General features: G+C 35.9%; 1 pseudogene; it reads left to right on the forward strand.

Moving 5' to 3' along the window:
* Nucleotides 1–508: 508 nt before the first annotated feature.
* On the forward strand, nucleotides 509–14,614 carry LOC104229407 (pleiotropic drug resistance protein 1-like; annotated as a pseudogene).
* The last annotated feature ends 5,101 nt before the right edge of the window (nucleotides 14,615–19,715 follow it).

Genomic DNA, 19,715 nt, shown 5'->3' on the forward strand with positions numbered 1-19,715 from the left:
CGTGGGCATCACACTTTCATTGCCCACACTCCTATAAGTAAAGTGAAGTCAAATCGATAACGCAAACAGCCCAACCTCTTTGTTTAAGCTTTGCTAAGGAAGTTTATTTTCCTTATTTTCGAAACACAAAAATAAATTTGCCATTATTGATTTTCCATTCCCTTTCCTTGGACGTATAATTAGTGCAAATCATTTTAAGTTGCATTTCTCTAAAATACGACTAAAGAGAAAAAAAACGTGGAAAAGTACATAGTAGCATAATATAAGATGACATAAATCACGAGGAAATTAAAGAATAAATATATGAACTACTATTTAGGTTAATTCTTCTAAAAAAAATGTGGTCCACATTTAAAATGGTCAAAATATATTTCTATTTGGCTTCCACCGAAAAATATGACCAATATTTTCATGGTGAAAATCTGTTAGTGGAAGAGGCATATTTGATACAAAAAATAAAAAGTGAGAACTCGAGGCATATATAAGACAAATCACAAATATTAGTGGCAAATTTGGACCTTTTCACTTCTATATATAGCCCGCATTTTTTTTGTACTTACTTCTACATAATCCCTTAGACCTTAAAAGAAAGTTTCTTGCATTTTGATATAGTGATTGGTTCAAAATGGAGCCAACAAATTCAAGTAATTTTCGACCTAGTAGTATGAGGGGAAGTTTAAGGTTGAAAAACAATTCTAAATGGAGAAATAATTGTACTGTTTTTAATCGTTCAACAAGAGATGAAGATGATGAAGAAGCTCTTAAATGGGCAGCACTTGAAAAACTCCCAACATTTGATCGTTTAAGAAAAGGTCTCTTGTTTGGATTACAAGGTGCATCTGCTGAAGTTGATATAAATAATCTTGTATTTCAAGAAAGAAAGAATTTACTTGAAAGGCTTGTGGAAGTTGCAGATGAAGATAATGACAAGTTTTTGTTGAAACTCAAGGAAAGAACTGACAGGTATATATGTAAAAGGTTCTTTTTGTATCTTTGTGTGTCCGAACGAGTTTTCCTGTTGGATTTTATTGAGTTGTTGTTGTTGTTGCCTGTTGAGACGAGTTTTGTGTTCGGTTAAACCTATTGCTTTTGACTCGAACTATATATCATATGTAAAAGACTTTTCTGTCGTTTACATATTATAAGATCATACTCAAACTGTGCTCAAACTTTACATGTTTTTTTTTTTTTGGTTAAAGTTGTTGTTTATGTATCTTGGACAATCCTCCCAAGCTAACTTTTGCGGTTCAGTTAGGTTATAAGGTCATTTTAAACATATTATCAATGTTAGGCCCTTGAAGGAGAGCCTTGGCGTAACTAGTAAGGTTGCTGCCATGCGACCAGGAGGTCACGGGTTCAAGCTGTGGAAACAGCCTCTTGTAGAAATGTAGGGTTAGACTGTTGAAGTTTGACAAATTTGTCCCACATCGGTGGGCTCTTGAATTTTGGGGGGATTTTCCCCCTATAAAAGAAGGTCTAATGTTTAGGATTTATATACACCTCTCCTTTGCCTTCTCATCTGTTTAAGACATTTGTATCTTCTCTCTTTAGTATTATTTCACTTGTATTTTTGGAGTGAAATAAAATATTGGTTGTGTCCGAGGAGTAGGCAAAATTAGCCGAACCTCGTAAATTCTGGTGTTCCCTTTATTGTTGTTTTATTGTCTTATTTATTATTTGGTGGCTGTCATAATTTTTGGTATAGTAGTTGTGACTTATTCACACTATATACATTTGGCTTCCGCAACAATTGGTATCAGAGCCAAGGTACTGTCTAAGTATGCTCTGTGGTTGCAGCATAGTCTGATCTTCCACATCAGAAAAGATTTATCTTGGTAACTGAGTCAAGGTTCTGTCTGAGTATGCTCTGTAGTTGCAGCTTAGTCTGATCTTCTACATCAGAAAGGAAATAATCTTGATTTGTGTCGTCAGCTATTAAATAATATTTGTGTCAAATATGGGAGACAATAAACAAGAAGAATCTACATCAAGTGTCAACAATACGTCATCATTGGCATCTTCGCTTATGACAAGAATTGTGTCAAATGCGAAATTTGCGGTCGAAATATTTGACGGGTCCGGACATTTTGGGATGTGGCAAGGCGAGGTTCTAGATGTCCTTTTTCAACAAGGGCTAGATCTGGCCATTGAAGAAAAGAAACCAGATGTTATTGGAGAAGAAGATTGGAGAATTATCAACCGTGTTGCTTGCGGTACCATTCGATCCTACCTTGCTAGAGAGCAGAAATATCCATACACAAAGGAAACTTCTGCAAGTAAATTATGGAAAGCACTGGAGGATAAATTTTTGAAGAAAAACAGTCAAAATAAATTGTACATGAAGAAGAGACTGTTTCACTTCACCTATGTTCCTGGTACCACGATGAATGAACATATCACCAGTTTCAATAAGTTGGTCACAGATTTGCAAAATATGGATACAACTTATGATGATGGTGACTTGGCCTTAATGTTGTTGGCGTCACTTCCTGATGAGTACGAGCACCTTGAAACTACTCTACTCCATGGAAATGACGAAATTTCTCTCAGAGAAGTTTGTTCGGCTTTGTACAGCTATGAACAAAGAAAGCGAGAAAAACAGAAGGGCGGAGAAGGAGAAGCACTGTTTGTGAGGGGTCGTCCTCAAAATCAAACGAGGACAAAGAAGGGAAGATCCAAGTCAAGATCCAGACCCAGCAAAGATGAATGTGCCTTTTGTCGAGAAAAAGGGCACTGGAAGAAAGACTGTCCGAAGTTGAAGAATAAGGCCAAACATAACAATGGAAAGGCTATTATGGATTCAAATGTAGCTGATTGTGATGATTCAGACTTCTCATTAGTTACAACAGAGTCATCAACATCATCAGACATATGGTTGATGGACTCGGCTTGTAGCTATCATATGTGTCCCAACAGGGACTGGTTCGTGGAATTTCAAGAAGGAGAATATGGAGTCGTCCACACAGCGGATAACAGCCCTCTTACCTCATATGACATTGGTTCAATACGATTAAGGAACCATGATGGAATGATCAGAACATTAACAGATGTTCGATATGTACCGGATTTGAAGAAGAATCTCATCTCTGTGGGAGCCCTGGAATCAAAAGGGTTTAAAATCATTGCAGAAAATGGAGTGATGAGAGTATGTTCCGGTGCACTAGTGGTAATGAAGGCTAATCGGAAGAATAATAATATGTACCGCTATTGTGGCAGTACAGTTATTGGGACAGCGACAGTGACATCCAGTGACGACAAAGAGGCAGAAGCAACCAAGCTATGGCACATGCGCTTGGGACATGCTGGAGGAAAATCCTTGAAAACTCTATCAGATCAAGGATTGTTAAAAGGAGTCAAGGCTTGCAACTTGGAGTTTTGTGAGCATTGTGTTAAAGGGAAACAGACAAGGGTTAAATTTGGTACAGCGATCCATAATACTAAAGGCATTTTGGATTATGTACACTCTGATGTTTGGGGTCCTTCCAAAACACCTTCATTGGGTGGGAAGCACTATTTTGTAACCTTTGTTGATGATTTTTCCCGAAGAGTATGGGTGTATACAATGAAGAGCAAAGATGAAGTGTTGGGAATTTTTCTCAAATGGAAGACGATGGTGGAGAATCAGACAGGCAGGAGGATCAAGTGTATTCGCACAGACAATGGAGGTGAATACAAAAATGATCATTTCAATAAGGTCTGTGAAAATGATGGCATCATCCGACACTTCACTGTTAGACATACACCACAACAGAATGGAGTGGCAGAACGTATGAACCGGACCTTGCTGGAGAAGGTACGGTGTATGTTGTCCAATGCTGGCTTGGGCAAAGAATTTTGGGCTGAGGCAATTACATATGCATGCCACCTCATTAATCGTCTACCATCTGCTGCTATTGATGGCAAGACACCATTTGAAAAATGGTACGGAAAACCTGCTGTAGATTATAACTCTTTGCACGTGTTTGGCTCAACTGCATATTATCATGTGACGGAGTCAAAATTGGATCCAAGGGCAAAGAAGGCTATTTTTATGGGAATTACTTCTGGAGTCAAAGGATATCGCTTATGGTGTCCTATGACAAAGAAAGTAATATTCAGCAGAGATGTTACCTTTGATGAATCTGCTATGGTAAATAAGGTAACAGAAGACACCAAACAAAATAAAGGTGCTTCTAAGCAGGTGGAGTTTGAGGGAAAATTTATTTTTCCTACACAAGAAGCAGAGGAGGAAACAAATGAAGATTACCCTCTGGAAGGAGAGCCAGTAGAGGAGATTCCAACTCAGGAACCTCAACAACAACTTGAATCAATAGCAACCAGCAGGCCAAAAAGAACAATAACAAAACCTGTTCGTCTCATAGAGACGGTTGCTTGTGCAACCTCAATTGTAGCTGATGATGTTCCTACTACTTATAAAGACGCTGTCCAAAGTTCAGAAGAAGATAAGTGGAGGATTGCCATGAATGATGAAATACAGTCCCTTCATCAGAATCATACATGGAGATTGGCCAATCTCCCGAAGGGAAAGAAAGCAATTGGGTGCAAATGGGTATTTGCAAAGAAAGAAGGATTTCCTAACCAAGTAGATGTTCGCTACAAAGCAAGATTGGTGGCCAAAGGATATGCTCAAAAGGAGGGAATTGATTACAATGAAGTATTTTCTCCAGTTGTAAAACATTCCTCCATTAGAATTATGTTGGCTTTGGTAGCACAATTGGATTTGGAACTAGTTCAGATGGATGTAAAAACTGCGTTTTTACATGGAAACTTGGAGGAGGAAATCTACATGACTCAGCCAGAAGGATTCAAAGTTGCTGGAAAAGAAAATATGGTGTGCAAACTTGAAAAATCATTGTACGGATTGAAACAATCTTCTAGACAATGGTACAAGCGATTTGACGAGTTTATGTTGCGGCAAGGGTACAAGAGAAGCAAATACGATCATTGTGTGTATTTGCGCAAGCTTAAAGATGGTTCCTTTGTATATCTTCTCCTATACGTTGATGATATGTTGATAGCTTCCAAGAATTCGGAAGAAATTGATAAATTGAAGAATCAACTGAAGAAGGAGTTCGAGATGAAGGATCTGGGTGAGGCAAAGAAAATTCTTGGCATGGAGATAATTAGAGATAGACGTTCAAAGAAACTCTGTTTATCTCAAAAGGAATATTTGAAGAGAGTACTTCAACGTTTTGGCATAGATGACAAGACTAAGCCAGTTAGTACTCCACTTGCTTCCCATTTTAAGCTAAGTACTACTATGTCGCCAATGGATGAAGCTGAACGAGAGTATATGTCAAAGGTACCATACGCAAATGTTGTTGGTAGCTTGATGTATGCAATGGTTTGCACAAGGCCTGACATTTCACAAGCTGTTGGAGTTATTAGCAGATATATGCACAATCCAGGGAAGGAGCATTGACAAGCTGTGAAGTGGATTCTACGGTATATTCATAATACTGTAGATGTCGGGTTAGTTTTTGAGCAGGAAGACAATCAGTCTGTAGTTGGATATTGTGACTCAGATTTTGCGGGTGATCTGGACAAACGAAGATCAACTACTGGTTATGTGTTTACTTTTGCAAAGGCACCAGTTAGTTGGAAGTCTACTTTGCAGTCAACAGTTGCTTTGTCTACAACAGAGGCAGAGTACATGGCTATTACAGAGGCTGTGAAAGAGGCAATTTGGCTTCAAGGATTGCTAAAGGAGCTTGGTGTTGAACAAAAAGGTATCACAATTTTTTGTGATAGTCAAAGTGCTATTCAATTAGCGAAGAACCAAGTGTATCATGCAAGGACGAAGCACATTGATGTTCGGTATCATTTCGTACGAGAAATCATAGAAGAAGGTGGAGTCACGGTGAAGAAAATTCATACTACAGAGAATCCTGCTGATATGCTGACAAAGGTGGTGACTGCGGTCAAGTTTCAACATTGTTTGGATTTGATCAACATTGTTGAAAACTGAAGATTAAAGATGAAGACACAATCAAAATTTGTTATTGAGAGAAAATTGAAGATGTGGAATTTTGCCAAGGTGGAGATTTGTTGAAGTTTGACAAATTTGTCCCACATCGGTGGGCTCTTGAATTTTGGGGGGATTTTCCCCCTATAAAAGAAGGCCTAATGTTTAGGATTGAAATACACCTCTCATTTGCCTTCTCATCTGTTTAAGGCATTTGTATCTTCTCTCTTTAGTATTATTTCACTTGTATTTTTGGAGTGAAATAAAATATTGGTTGTGTCCGAGGAGTAGGCAAAATTAGCCGAACCTCGTAAATTCTGGTGTTCCCTTTATTGTTGTTTTATTGTCTTATTTATTATTTGGTGGCTGTCATAATTTTTGGTATAGTAGTTGTGACTTATTCACACTATATACATTTGGCTTCCGCAACAATTGGTATCAGAGCCAAGGTACTGTCTTAGTATGCTCTGTGGTTGCAGCATAGTCTGATCTTCCACATCAGAAAAGATTTATCTTGGTAACTGTGTCAAGATTCTGTCTTAGTATGCTCTGTGGTTGCAGCTTAGTCTGATCTTCCACACCAGATTGGTTGAAGGAATGAGTTGTGGTCTCCCTATATTGTTTTGAGCAATCCTCCTCTCATGAGCTCGATTTTGGGGTTGAGTGAGGCTCAATGTCCGTAACCATTTATTCACAATCCATGAATAGTAGTTAATTATTTATATTTTTAACAGTTTAAGGGTTTGACTTTTTTTTTTCTTCTTACAGAGTTGGGATTGATTTGCCATCAACAGAAGTAAGATATGAGCATCTAAATATTGTAGCAGATGCATATGTAGGAAGTAGAGCTTTGCCTACATTTACCAACTTCATCACTGATTTTATTGAGGTAAAAATCCAAAGAATATCTTGATTTTTCAATTTTGAATCTCTTTTTAGTTAAAAGGGTATTTGATTTTTTTTTTTTTTTTTGGCTTTTTTTGTCCATAGGCAATGTGGAACTCTCTTCATATTCTACCAAATCGAAAGAGGCAACTCACTATTCTAAATGATGTGAGTGGTATCATTAAGCCTTGTAGATTGACTTTGCTTTTAGGACCTCCAGGTTCTGGTAAAACTACACTTTTATTAGCTTTGGCCGGAAAGCTTGACCCTTCCCTTAAGGTAAGACCATTAGTTGTACATATCAAATAGATTTAAGTTATATATAGTGACAATGTAAAGATTTGTTACTTTTTCTTCGATTTTCAGTATTATCTGTTGTTTCCCTTGCTTTGGTTATGTTACTGCTTTATTATTTTCTTGTTATTATTCTTGTCTTTAGTATTTTCAACATGATCTCTTCATTATTGTTCTCTTGTTGAAACCTGCTGAAAATGTTTTTCTTGAGCTGAGAGTCTTTCAGAAACAACATCTCTACCTCCACAAGGTACTTTCTTCCTTCCCTTCCACACGGAAAGATCATGGAGTTTTCCCAGCATACATATCCGGGGGTGCAACAGTTTAGTAGGCAAGGATCGGAACGGGCATATCCCAGGTCGAATTCCTTATCTATTCGTTTCAGCCTTAGAGGATTGAGCTTTTTGAGAGCACCACACTGCGATAGAATGGCGGATTTCAATAATGAAGAGAAAAGTCTAGTTCTCTTTTTATTTGAAAGGGGAATGGATGTCTTATTGAGAGTGATTACGGAAGAACCTTTTCATAGAGGAGAGCGATAGGCCGGTTTGAAGAGCAAGCTTGAAAATAAATGGAGAGGTCATTCATTCATAACAGAAAAAGCGCTCACTCACTCATATCTGAAAAGTTCATTCTTTGATTGCTCTGCTCCCCCCCTCAAAAAAAGAGAAACTTCATTTCTTCCTCCTTCCCTGTACGAGTAGTGAAGAAGTATAGAGCACTTTAGTTGGTTGTTTACCAACGGAAAGCATGGGAGAAAAAAAGGAAGAATTTACGCAATTTCTTTTCTAAGAAAGAGATCATAGTGATTGATGGCTCTTTCAATCCGCTGAAATGGAACGCTCTGGCGTGTACCAAAATGGAGAATTTGGGTCAGATTTATAAGCTTACGATCACGGAACAAACTTGGTTGACGAACATAGTTTATGCGGAGTAAGGTCTGCATATACTTTACCCTCCCCAGACCCCATAATATGATATCACAATGGGGTATGTTTTTGTTGTAATGATTTGTTACACTACCTATGTAGTTCAATTTGTGATAGTAGATTAGTTACCAGTTTTATCAAGTTCTCAATTAATACTTATTAAAGAGATTTATGTATAATTACCTTATAAATAACATAATTGTTTAAGTAATTTTTTAACCGTCAATATGTAGAACTTAAACTCCAAAATAAACATATGTAAATTAAACAATGAAATGGTTCTAAAAGTTAGAAGCAGCTAAAGTTTTCTGTTCTTTTTATTTGGTGTGGAAATCAGGTTACTGGGAAAGTAACCTACAATGGACATGAAATGAATGAATTTGTGCCACAAAGAACTGCTGCTTATATTAGTCAGTTTGATTTGCACATTGGAGAAATGACTGTGAGAGAAACCTTAGAATTCTCTGCCAGATGCCAGGGAGTTGGCTCTCGTTATGGTTAGCATTTGTTCAGATTTTTTCTTCAATAAAAAAATCATCTTATGTTGAAATTAACTAACATAGATTTATTGGTTCTTGAAATTTTTTTGCAGAGATGTTGGATGAACTGGCAAGAAGAGAGAAAGCAGCTAATATCAACCCAGATCCTGATATTGATATCTTCATGAAGGTAAGAGTAGTAGTGAACCATGTTTACATGTTAATAAGGGCATCCCAGTGCACTAAGCTCCCGCTATGCTCCGGGGAAGGGCTGCATTACTGCAAAAGGTTGTTTCCACGGATCGAACCCGTGACCTCCTGGTCACATGGCAGCAACTTTACTAGTTATACCAAGGTTCCCCTTCATGTTTACATGTTAATATATAAGTTATTTCTCAATAACAGCAAGTAAATTGAACCAAGTAAGAAAATTTGCTTTGCTCAAGGGAATTGTTTTATGACCTTCATTGTTTGGTATAATGTAGGTAGCAGCAACAGAGGGACAAGAAGCCAATTTTGTTACAGATTATGTTCTTAAGGTAGCATTACATATGTCAAAAAAGTTCTACAAATTTTCGAGAATGAAAAGCCAGAGGAAATTTGATAACTAAGTGTTTTTTGTATTTTGTCACCAGCTATTGGGGCTGGACATTTGTGCAGATAGTATGGTAGGAGATGAAATGATAAGGGGTATCTCAGGAGGACAAAAGAAGTGTGTGACGACAGGTGAAATGTTTGTTGGACCGTCAAAGGCACTTTTCATGGATGAAATCTCAACTGGATTGGATAGTTCCACGACTTATTCCATTGTGAATTCTCTAAGACATTCTGTGCAAATCTTGAATGGAACTACTTTGGTATCTCTCCTGCAGCCAGCACCCGAGACCTACGACTTGTTTGATGATATTATTCTGTTATCAGATGGGCAAATTGTCTATCAGGGTCCTCGTGAAGACGTCCTTGGCTTCTTTGAGTCCATGGGTTTCAAATGCCCTGATAGAAAAGGCGTGGCCGACTTCTTGCAAGAAGTATATATGTCTTATAATAAGTTCCAACTGTTAAATTGACAAGCATTGATGTACTTCTATTTTGTAATGGTTTTGAATTTCTTGGAGGTGACATCAAAGAAGGATCAACAACAATATTGGGTGAGGACGGATGAGCCTTACAGGTTTATCACTTCAAAAGAATTTGCTGAGCCATCCTGCTGCTTTGGCAACTCAAAAGTACGGTATAGGGAAGAAACAACTCTTAAAGGTCTGCACTGAAAGAGAACTCTTGTTAATGAAGAGGAACTCATTTGTTTACGTCTTCAGGTTCACAAAGGTGACTAATGAGTCTTTTAAAAAATTTAAATTTTCAAGTCTCTGTCATATCAGAAGGAGAGCCTTGGCGTAACTGGTAAAGTTACTGCCATGTGACCAGGGGGTCACGGGTTCGAGGCGTGGAAACAACCTCTTGCAAAAATGCAGTGTAAGGCTGCATACGATAGACCTTGTGGTCCGGCCCTTCCCGACCCCGCACACAGCGGTAGCTTAGAGCACCGTGCTGTCCTTTTTTTCTCTGTCACATCATATTTGCTTAGAAGTACTAATGCCCTTTCATTTGATATGTTTTCAGCTTTTATTAATTTGACATCATATTTGCTTACAAGTACTAATGCCCTTTCGTTTGATATGTTTTCAGCTTTTATTAATTGCACTCACGATGATGACTCTATTTTTCCGAACTGAGATGCCCCGTGATACTATAGATGATGGAGGAATATACACTGGCGTCCTCTTTTTCATTGTCATTATAATTTTATTTAATGGAATGTCTGAGATCGCCCAGACAATTCTAAAACTTCCTGTCTTCTACAAGCAAAGAGACCTTCTCTTTTTCCCTTCATGGGCTTATGCAATTCCCTCTTGGATACTCAAAATCCCTATAACATTTATTGAAGTTAGTCTTTGGGTGTTCCTCACTTACTATGTCATTGGATTTGATCCGAACCCGGGAAGGTATGGCGAGAAAGAGATGATGCAGAATGATGGTCTGGTTACCTTCAGCAATTTCCTTATTCCCGTGATTATTTATCAGGATTCTGTTTTTACAGATTGTTCAAACATTTCTTGCTACTCATAGTAGTAAACCAGATGGCATCAGGATTGTTCCGCTTTATTGGGGCAGTAGGAAGGACCATGGGAGTTGCTAATACATTTGGAACATTTGCTCTGATTTTACTATTTACAATGAGTGGATTCGTCCTTTCACGAGGTATATTTGGTCATTTATATGTTTTGCAGAAGCTAGTCTTGCTTAAACCGACGAGTGTTAATTGTCGACTTCTAATGTTGTAGATGATGTGAAGAAATGGTGGATATGGGGTTACTGGTCTTCACCAATGATGTATTCTCTGAATTCAATTTTTGTGAATGAATTTGATGGGAAGCAGTGGAGACATGTATGTTTCTTTATCTAATGCAACCTACAAATATAGTCAAACCTCTCTATAATAACCTCGCTTGATCCAATAATTTTTAGCTGTTATAGTGAAATGTTGTTATAGAAGACATATATTATAACATAATATAAAAGATCGGATCCAAGAAAAACTTGACTTTTATAGTGAATGGTTGTTATATAGGGATGGTATTATAACGGTCAAGCTCACTCTAATTTAAACAGATTGCACCAAATGGAACTGAGCCACTTGGAGCTGCAGTTGTAAGATCTCGAGGCTACTTCCCAGATGCATCGTGGTACTGGATAGGTATTGGGGCACTTATTGGGTTCACAATCATATTTAACTTGTGCTACAGTATTGCACTCGCTTATCTCAACCGTGAGTATCTGTCGAATTTCTCCATTTATTTTTCCCTAAAGGAAAATAAAAAATTAAATGTTTAGTATGAATATCTACAGCATTTGGTAAGCCACAAGCTATGATACCAGAAGACAATGAAGATGCCAATGAGAAAGAGGATTCCAGTAATGAGGGTCTTCAGAAAAAGAAAAAGGGAATGGTTCTTCCATTTGAACCGCATTCCATCGCCTTTGATGAAGTTATATACTCTGTTGACATGCCTCAGGTAACTAGCCAAGAATTATTATTAATCAGCAACTGGTGATGCTATTCCCCGATTTCAACGAATATGTTACTGAACTTTCCAATGATACGCGTAGGAAATGAAAGATCAGGGTGCCACTGAAGATAAATTGGTACTTCTGAAGGGTGTAAGTGGAGCTTTTAGGCCCGGTGTTTTGACAGCTTTGATGGGAGTTAGTGGGGCCGGGAAAACGACGTTGATGGATGTATTGGCGGGAAGAAAAACAGGAGGATATATTGAGGGTAGCATCAAGATTTCTGGCTATCCCAAGAAGCAAGAAACGTTTACTCGTATATCTGGATATTGTGAGCAGAATGACATCCATTCACCTTATGTTACAGTTTATGAGTCGTTAGTATACTCAGCTTGGCTGCGTTTACCTCATGATGTTGACAAAAAGACAAGAAAGGTTGGTTCTTCTGAAAATTTTGTCCATAATATGAATCTCGGCCAAAGATCAGTTAAATACAATAAAGAAGGTGGCACTCATACGATACTTCCTCCTTATTATCGTTTAACAGATGTTTGTTGAGGAAGTTATGGAACTTGTGGAGCTTACACCATTAAGATCAGCCTTAGTTGGTTTGCCAGGAGTCGATGGTCTCTCAACTGAGCAACAGAAAAGGTTGACCATTGCAGTGGAACTAGTGGCAAACCCCTCTATCATTTTCATGGATGAACCAACTTCAGGGCTAGATGCAAGGGCTGCTGCAATTGTTATGAGAACTGTTAGGAACACCGTTGACACAGGAAGAACCGTTGTTTGTACCATCCATCAGCTTAGTATCGACATTTTTGAAGCCTTTGATGAGGTGAATTTAATACCCTTTGAACTCGATCAAGCAAATAAATGTCTTTCTTTCTCTTTTGACATTGAATACTAACATAAACACCACTTTGCAGCTATTCCTAATGAAACGAGGAGGACAAGAGATATATGTTGGTCCGTTGGGTCGCCATTCTTCCCATTTGATCAAATACTTTGAGGTAAGTTGTCTAAGTGAACAAGAGCTTTCCCTTTTTGAGCTTTATATGATCAAATACTAAACTAAGTTTCCTTTTATTCAGTCAATGCCGGGGGTAAGTAAAATAAAAGATGGCTATACTCCAGCAACTTGGATGTTAGAAGTCACAGCCTCGGCTCAGGAAATGACGTTAGAGGTTGATTTTGCTGATTTATACAAGAAATCGGACCTTTACAGAAGGAACAAAGCATTAATTAACGAACTAAGTGTGCCTCGCCCTGGTACAAAAGACCTGCATTTCGATAGTCAATACTCACAACCATTCTGGACCCAATGTATGGCTTGCCTTTGGAAGCAACACTGGTCATATTGGCGTAATCCTACTTATACTGCAGTCAGATTTCTCTTTACAACCTTCATTGCCCTGGTCTTCGGGTCAATGTTCTGGGATCTTGGTACTAAAGTGTAAGTCCAAACATATGCCAGAAAACAAGTATATAATCTGGAAAATACTTTTATTTCTTAACGCTAAAAGCCTACTCATATTTTCTGGTTACAGGAGTAAGAGCCAAGACCTATTTAATGCTATGGGATCCATGTATGCTGCTGTTATCTTCCTTGGTGTACTAAATGCATCATCAGTGCAGCCTATTGTAGCGGTTGAGCGTACAGTATTTTACAGGGAAAGAGCTGCTGGGATGTATTCTGCCATACCCTATGCCTTTGGACAGGTCAGCGTAAAGTTCAACTTTGTATAAACCAATTTCATGTTAAAGAAGTCTACATTACCTATAAAAGTTTTTCTATCATGTAGGTTTTCATTGAAATCCCTTATGTCTCTGTGCAAGCTGTTTCCTATAGTGTCATTGTGTATGCTATGGTTGGATTTGAATGGACAGCGGCCAAGTTCTTTTGGTACTTGTTCGCCATGTATTTCACCCTATTGTACTTCACCTTCTATGGTATGATGACCATTGCTGTTACCCCAAATCAAAATGTTGGTCAAATCGCTGGCTTTTTCTTCCATGCCATATGGAATCTTTTCTCAGGATTCATCATTCCACGACCTGTAAGTTCTTGAAAAACCTTCATTTTTGCTCTCAAGAACACTGAAAATTTTGATTTAGAGCTTTGAAAATGAAATGCTTCCCTTGTTTTTCTTCATAAAAAAACAGCGTATGCCCATATGGTGGAGATGGTACTATTGGGCTAATCCTACCGCCTGGACTTTGTATGGTTTGGTTGTATCACAATTCGGGGACCTCCAAAATAAACTTAGTGATGATCAAACAGTGGAACAATTCTTGAGAAGTTACTTCGGGTTCAAGCATGATTTTCTTGGAGTAGTTGCAGCTATGACTGTTGCATATGCTGTTGTTTTTGCCTTCACATTTGCTTTTGGTATTAAGGCATTCAATTTCCAGAAAAGATAGAAAGAGTTTACCTGCTGAAGATTTAAGAGTAAGATTGGAGAAGAGTTGATTGTGAAATTACTAGCTTAGTATATATGGGCCACAACATGAAGAAGTATATGTTCTGTTATTTATTTTTTCTTGAATTCCAAGTTTTAAGTTGCAAGTGTTGAATGAAAATATAGGGGCAAATTTGTTCCATATATAGTTGGCTCGACTCTTTACCTTGCCATCTTCTTACCATATCTTATTTAAGTGCTGAATTCTGAGCACTTTGCCCCTTTTAATTTCCACACTAAATTCATCACAATTTGGAGATCTACTGGTGTGGCTAGGCAGGTATTCTGTGGAATTAGTCGAGGTGTGCGCAAGCTGGCCCAGACACCACTATTATAAAAAAAAAGGGGGCTAGGTTTGAAGAGTTGTCACTACTGCTCGTGAAATGGAGAAGAAATGGTCAGTATAACTGTATAAGGAATTTTTTTTTCGAGCTCAAGTACTGGCGAGAATTGTTGTAAAACTAATGTATATAGGTTGTAACCTGAACAACTGTTTACTTTCTCCATTCAAATAACATTTGGTGTTTCATTTTATCAACTTTTACTAAAACATTGAACAAAAATAGTAATTTGCAGATCATAACAAGGCTGATACAACAATTAGAAAAACCATGGTGTGGTATAGTTTATCTCCATAGTATAGACCATGTAATATTTTCTGACATAGGCCACTAGCTTCACTAAATCTATTTACACCTTTACCCTCTATTCCATTCTTAGGCTCAGGGACTGAGTTAGGTGTCCACAACGGAGTTCAATTGAATCCTTTTCGCCGAGAATTATAATGCACAATATAGAAAAAATATTTTTTTTTATTAGCTCAGTGGTAGAGCGCGCCCCTGATAATTGTGTCGTTGTGTCTGGGCTGTAAGGGCTCAGCCACATGGATAGTTCAATGTGCCCATTGGCACCTGACCCTGGGATGTGGATCATCCAAGGCACATTAGCATCGTACTCCTCCTATTTGAACCGAGGTTTGAAACCAAACTTCTCCTCAGGAGAATAGATGGGGTGATTCGGGCGAGATCCAATGGATAAAATAGTTGAATTCCTTTGAAATAAGGAAGATTGTAGTGTAGTGGCAAATGTTGATTGAGGTCAGAGTTTCAAGTCATAGACGTGACATTCTCGCATTTTTTAATAGTAAAAAAATCTCCTATTAAGTATTACGAGCTCTACTTAGGCTCTCTCATTTTTCTAGTGGTACACCTATGTTGTAGAAATCTTAGGTCCGCCTCTGATTTAGGCTAAACTATAATACAAAAAAGAAAGCAATCAATCAACTCATTTAATTCCACTTATTTATTCCTTTTCTTTTATTTCCCTTTTTTTAATAAGAGGCAAATATAAAAAAGAAATAATGTTAAGCCGAGGGTCTATTGGAAACAGCCTTTCTATTCCATCCCCATCGGGTAGAGGTAAGATCAGCGTACACACTATCCTCCCCAGACCCCACTTGTAAGACCATACTGGGTCGTTGTTGTTGTTGATGGTGAGAAACCCCAATACTTATCAATCTTCTTGACATTTCATGTTTCACTTCACTAAAAAGGAATGACAAAAAATTTCAAACTCAAACACAGTAAAGTCCAATGTTTAGGCATTTCCTAGGCACCACCTAATATTTTTAGTGTTTTTGGAATGGAGTATTCCATTGGACATACTTTCCTCCACATGAGTTGTTTTTCTGGTATATCTAAGCCCTTCCTTAAATGATAAGTATATGAGAGTGGAAAAAATATTTTTTGTGTTAATTAAAACTTGTAAAAATAAAATCTCGTATTTGAGAACTAGTCAAATTACGATAAATCATATTTTCTCCTATTCAATTTATGTTACCCTATTTTCCTTTTAAGCTATTTCAAAAACAATAACACCTTATTAAATTTGGACACAATTTAATTTAAATTTAACCATTAATAACTAGTTTCCCCATTGTACTCAACACCCGCATACCGCATTCAAAGATCACATAAACGGTAGAAGCCAAAACTCTAGTCACAAAATGTTATGACATATTAATATTACAAATTTTAAAATTTTTATAGTTACATAAATATTACTAATATATTTAAGTCCATATAGTTTCAAAAATCTTTCTTTCTTTAACTTCGTATCTAGTTAAATAGTAGTATCACATAAAATAAAACGACGGAATAATATTTTACGGCCCTAGTACGAAAACAATTGCTTCACTTCTCAAATAATAAAATAATTACATAAAATGAAATAAAATTAGTATATTTTTTGCCTGGTATACTAATAAGTTTGGATAACTGTCAATCACATAAACAGGGCAAGTTGAGGTGTTTAGATGATCATTTGGTAAGTTAGCGTGTTTAGCTGATATTTGGGATCAACTTTTCTTTGTTTATGTATTTTGCCATGAAATAATATATGAATTTCCTCTTTCTCTTACTCTTTTATTTATTACTCCCTTTGTCCATCTAATGCAACTTTTTAGTTTGTCCAAAGAATAATAACATGTTTTTATATTAAAAAATAATTTAATTTTAATATTAATAAAATAATTTTAACTACATAATATCTATAATTTCTTTCTTAGAGCCCGTTTGGCCATGAATTTTTATTTTTTTCGAAAAAATTTAACCTTTTTTTTAAAAATCAGTGTTTAGCCATAAAATTTTTAAATTTCACCCGAAGGTGAATTTTGAAATTTTTCGAAAATTTGAAAAACTCCAAAAAACTATTTTTCAAAATTTTCACTCAGATAACTCACAAAAATTGAAAAACAACACAAAATTATATACATGTCCAAACACAACTTTAATTTTTAAATATAATTTAAATTAAAAAAAATTACTTTTTTGAAATTTTACGATTCTTATGTCCAAACGCCCCCTTAATCCTATTTTCAATCAAACATCATCACAATTTTTCTATTTTTTTTGTCTTTCGAGAAAAATATTAATAAGTTAGGTGCGTCCAATAATAAAGTAGTATATTGGAATATACTACCAAATTAGTATTTATACCCGCGCGTTGCGCGGAGAATATTAAATATATTTTTTTATAAGAATATTACTTGAGTAATACGGTAGACACAAAAGAGCATGCAAATGCTATTATTTTATGAGCATGTAAATTCATTGGATATTCATACATTCAAGTCATAAGGAAACATATGTATCCATTACAAAATAGTTAGTGAGGAAAGCATTAGTTAAAAAATGCAATCTTGGATATTGGCCATATTTCGATTCTTAAACAAATGTATTAGTGCATTTGAAAAAGGCCATTTCTACTACACAATATGTTGGTTCAAATTAACAAAGTTCCTCTTAAAGGCATAAAACAAAATCTTTCTTTGATCCGTTCAAACCCGTCAAGCATTGATGGAATAGACCTTTGAATATTAGCCATTGAAAATAGAATAAGCTCTTAGTTAACAAATTCAGTGTATGAAATGTACTTTTCTTGTTGGTCTAGATGAGTATGAGGCTGCAAAGTATAAACAATAAAAATGATGAGTCAAAATAGAAAGTTTTTGATGTATACTAATCAAACTAAAATAAAAATATTAATTCTGACTGAAAGCAAGTTCTATGACTTTCCTATCTTAGTTACCCGCCCAGACAATTTTTCTTGTGTTTCTAAAGATCTTGAAAGTACTCATTTTCTTATTTTCAAGTACTTATTCCCAACCCCTATCAAAGCAGTAAAGAGAATAATAATTAGTAGAAAGCCAAGTTTGATAGTTTTATAAAATGTTTGGTGTAAAACCTTGTAGCACTTAATGGACCAACCACTTTAATTGGCACCCAAATTCTATTTTCATGACTCCTACCCAAACATGGTATAAAATTGATAGTATTTTCACACTCATGTAATTAGCATTAAAATGCCTTATAGTAACTGGTCAAGCCATGAAATAAGTATTTAACTATAGAAGATACAGATTAAATATAAGGATTTGAATTTAAAGATAAAAAACATGTTAGATGAATTAGAATTGATAAGTTTTGTTATACCTAATAGAAATGATAAAATCAAATATAGATTAGAAGAAGACTTTCTAATCCAATCTGTTAGAAGTAGTTATTTAAAATTAAAACTAAACACTTTCACATAAATTATTTATGATAACCAAATAGTAATTCATCTTTAACCCCCACTTTATTTTTTAATAGATAATAGAAATTGCTGATTCCCACTATACGTAATATCTTAATTTTTACCCTCCACTTTACCTTGAGCTAATTCATACCCTTGCCGCTAGCAATTTTTTTTTTTGTATTTTTCCTTGACTTTAATAGAGATTCAATAAGAGTACTTTCAAATCATAGGCAGAAGCAGAAGGATAAATTTGAATTGAAGTATTGCTGTTGAAACCGATATTTAAAACATGTATACAGAAAATAAAATATCCTGCTTAGATGGGTAACTTAATCTATAAAGCGAACATATAGTTTTTAAGCCTTCCATCAGCTTCCTTCCCTCCCATGAAAAACAAACGCCATCATTTCACAGAAAATTTGGAAAGAAGATCTTTAAGAACCTATATAACAGAATCCTTAAATATGAAAAAAATAAAACATCTACCACCACTGCTCAATAATCATCTACCATATTGTTAAGTTGAAACTTTACCATTTATAGACATAATTGTAATACTGTAAAATTCAATTTACCTTTCAACATATTTTATGAGTATAAAATTAAAATAATTTTCTCCAGTATGTTGTACAGAAAGAAACAAAGAAGAAGAAATAGAGGAATGATAAGAAGAAAGTGAAAAGAGAAGGAACAAATCCAACAAAAAAAAGAGACATAAAAATGATTATTACTTCAACGACAAAATATTATTTATAATTCCATATTTGATACTTGATCTCCTTCTTATAACCATGACCAAACAAAAGAAGAAGATAAGTAAGGGAAAAAAAGGATTAGACAAATAAAAACCATAAGAAATGTACTGAATTAGCGAAGATTCTTACTGGCACAAATCAACAATTTTACTTGTTTTTTTGCTCCAAGCTTTTTCTAACCACGACCTGCTATACAAACCACTCCCTATCCTAAACACAATTCAGATTTTGGATTAAGCGACTAATCATTAATCAAGTTGCAATATAATATATTTTGTGTGTTCCCTTAGTAGTCTCCAAGTAACTTAGCCACTGGAACAAAACTAACATTTATACTTTCCAAAGCAATTGTTACAGTTACTATAAAGATAAAATAAAAGCACAAATTATAAGCAATATGGAATAAGAAGTTTATGTGAAAGAACAATTATGATGCAAATTTGAAAAATTAATATAATTATAGAAGCCTCAAGATGAAAAAGTGGGAAAAGAAAAGCTTTTTATCTTTGGATCATCTTCACTGGTAAACCACTTTTCCTTTGTTGATTTTTCCTCTGTCTTGAGTACCATTGTAGTTGAAACTTGAGGAATTGAAAACATATGCGTTTGGCTGAAACAGCCGGTGAAAACGGTACTTAAAGAAGATTGTAACTGTTACCTTGTATATCTCCTTATTAGGAGCTGCAATTGTACTTAAAGTGAAACGCGAAGGTTTTGGCTAGAAACAATATTTAAAGAAGATTGTAACTATTGCATTGTCTATCTCCTTATTATTAGGAATTGTAACTGTAATTAAATGTGAA

This window comes from Nicotiana sylvestris, chromosome 10, assembly GCF_000393655.2.
Source record: "Nicotiana sylvestris chromosome 10, ASM39365v2, whole genome shotgun sequence".
Taxonomy (NCBI): Eukaryota; Viridiplantae; Streptophyta; class Magnoliopsida; order Solanales; family Solanaceae; genus Nicotiana; species Nicotiana sylvestris.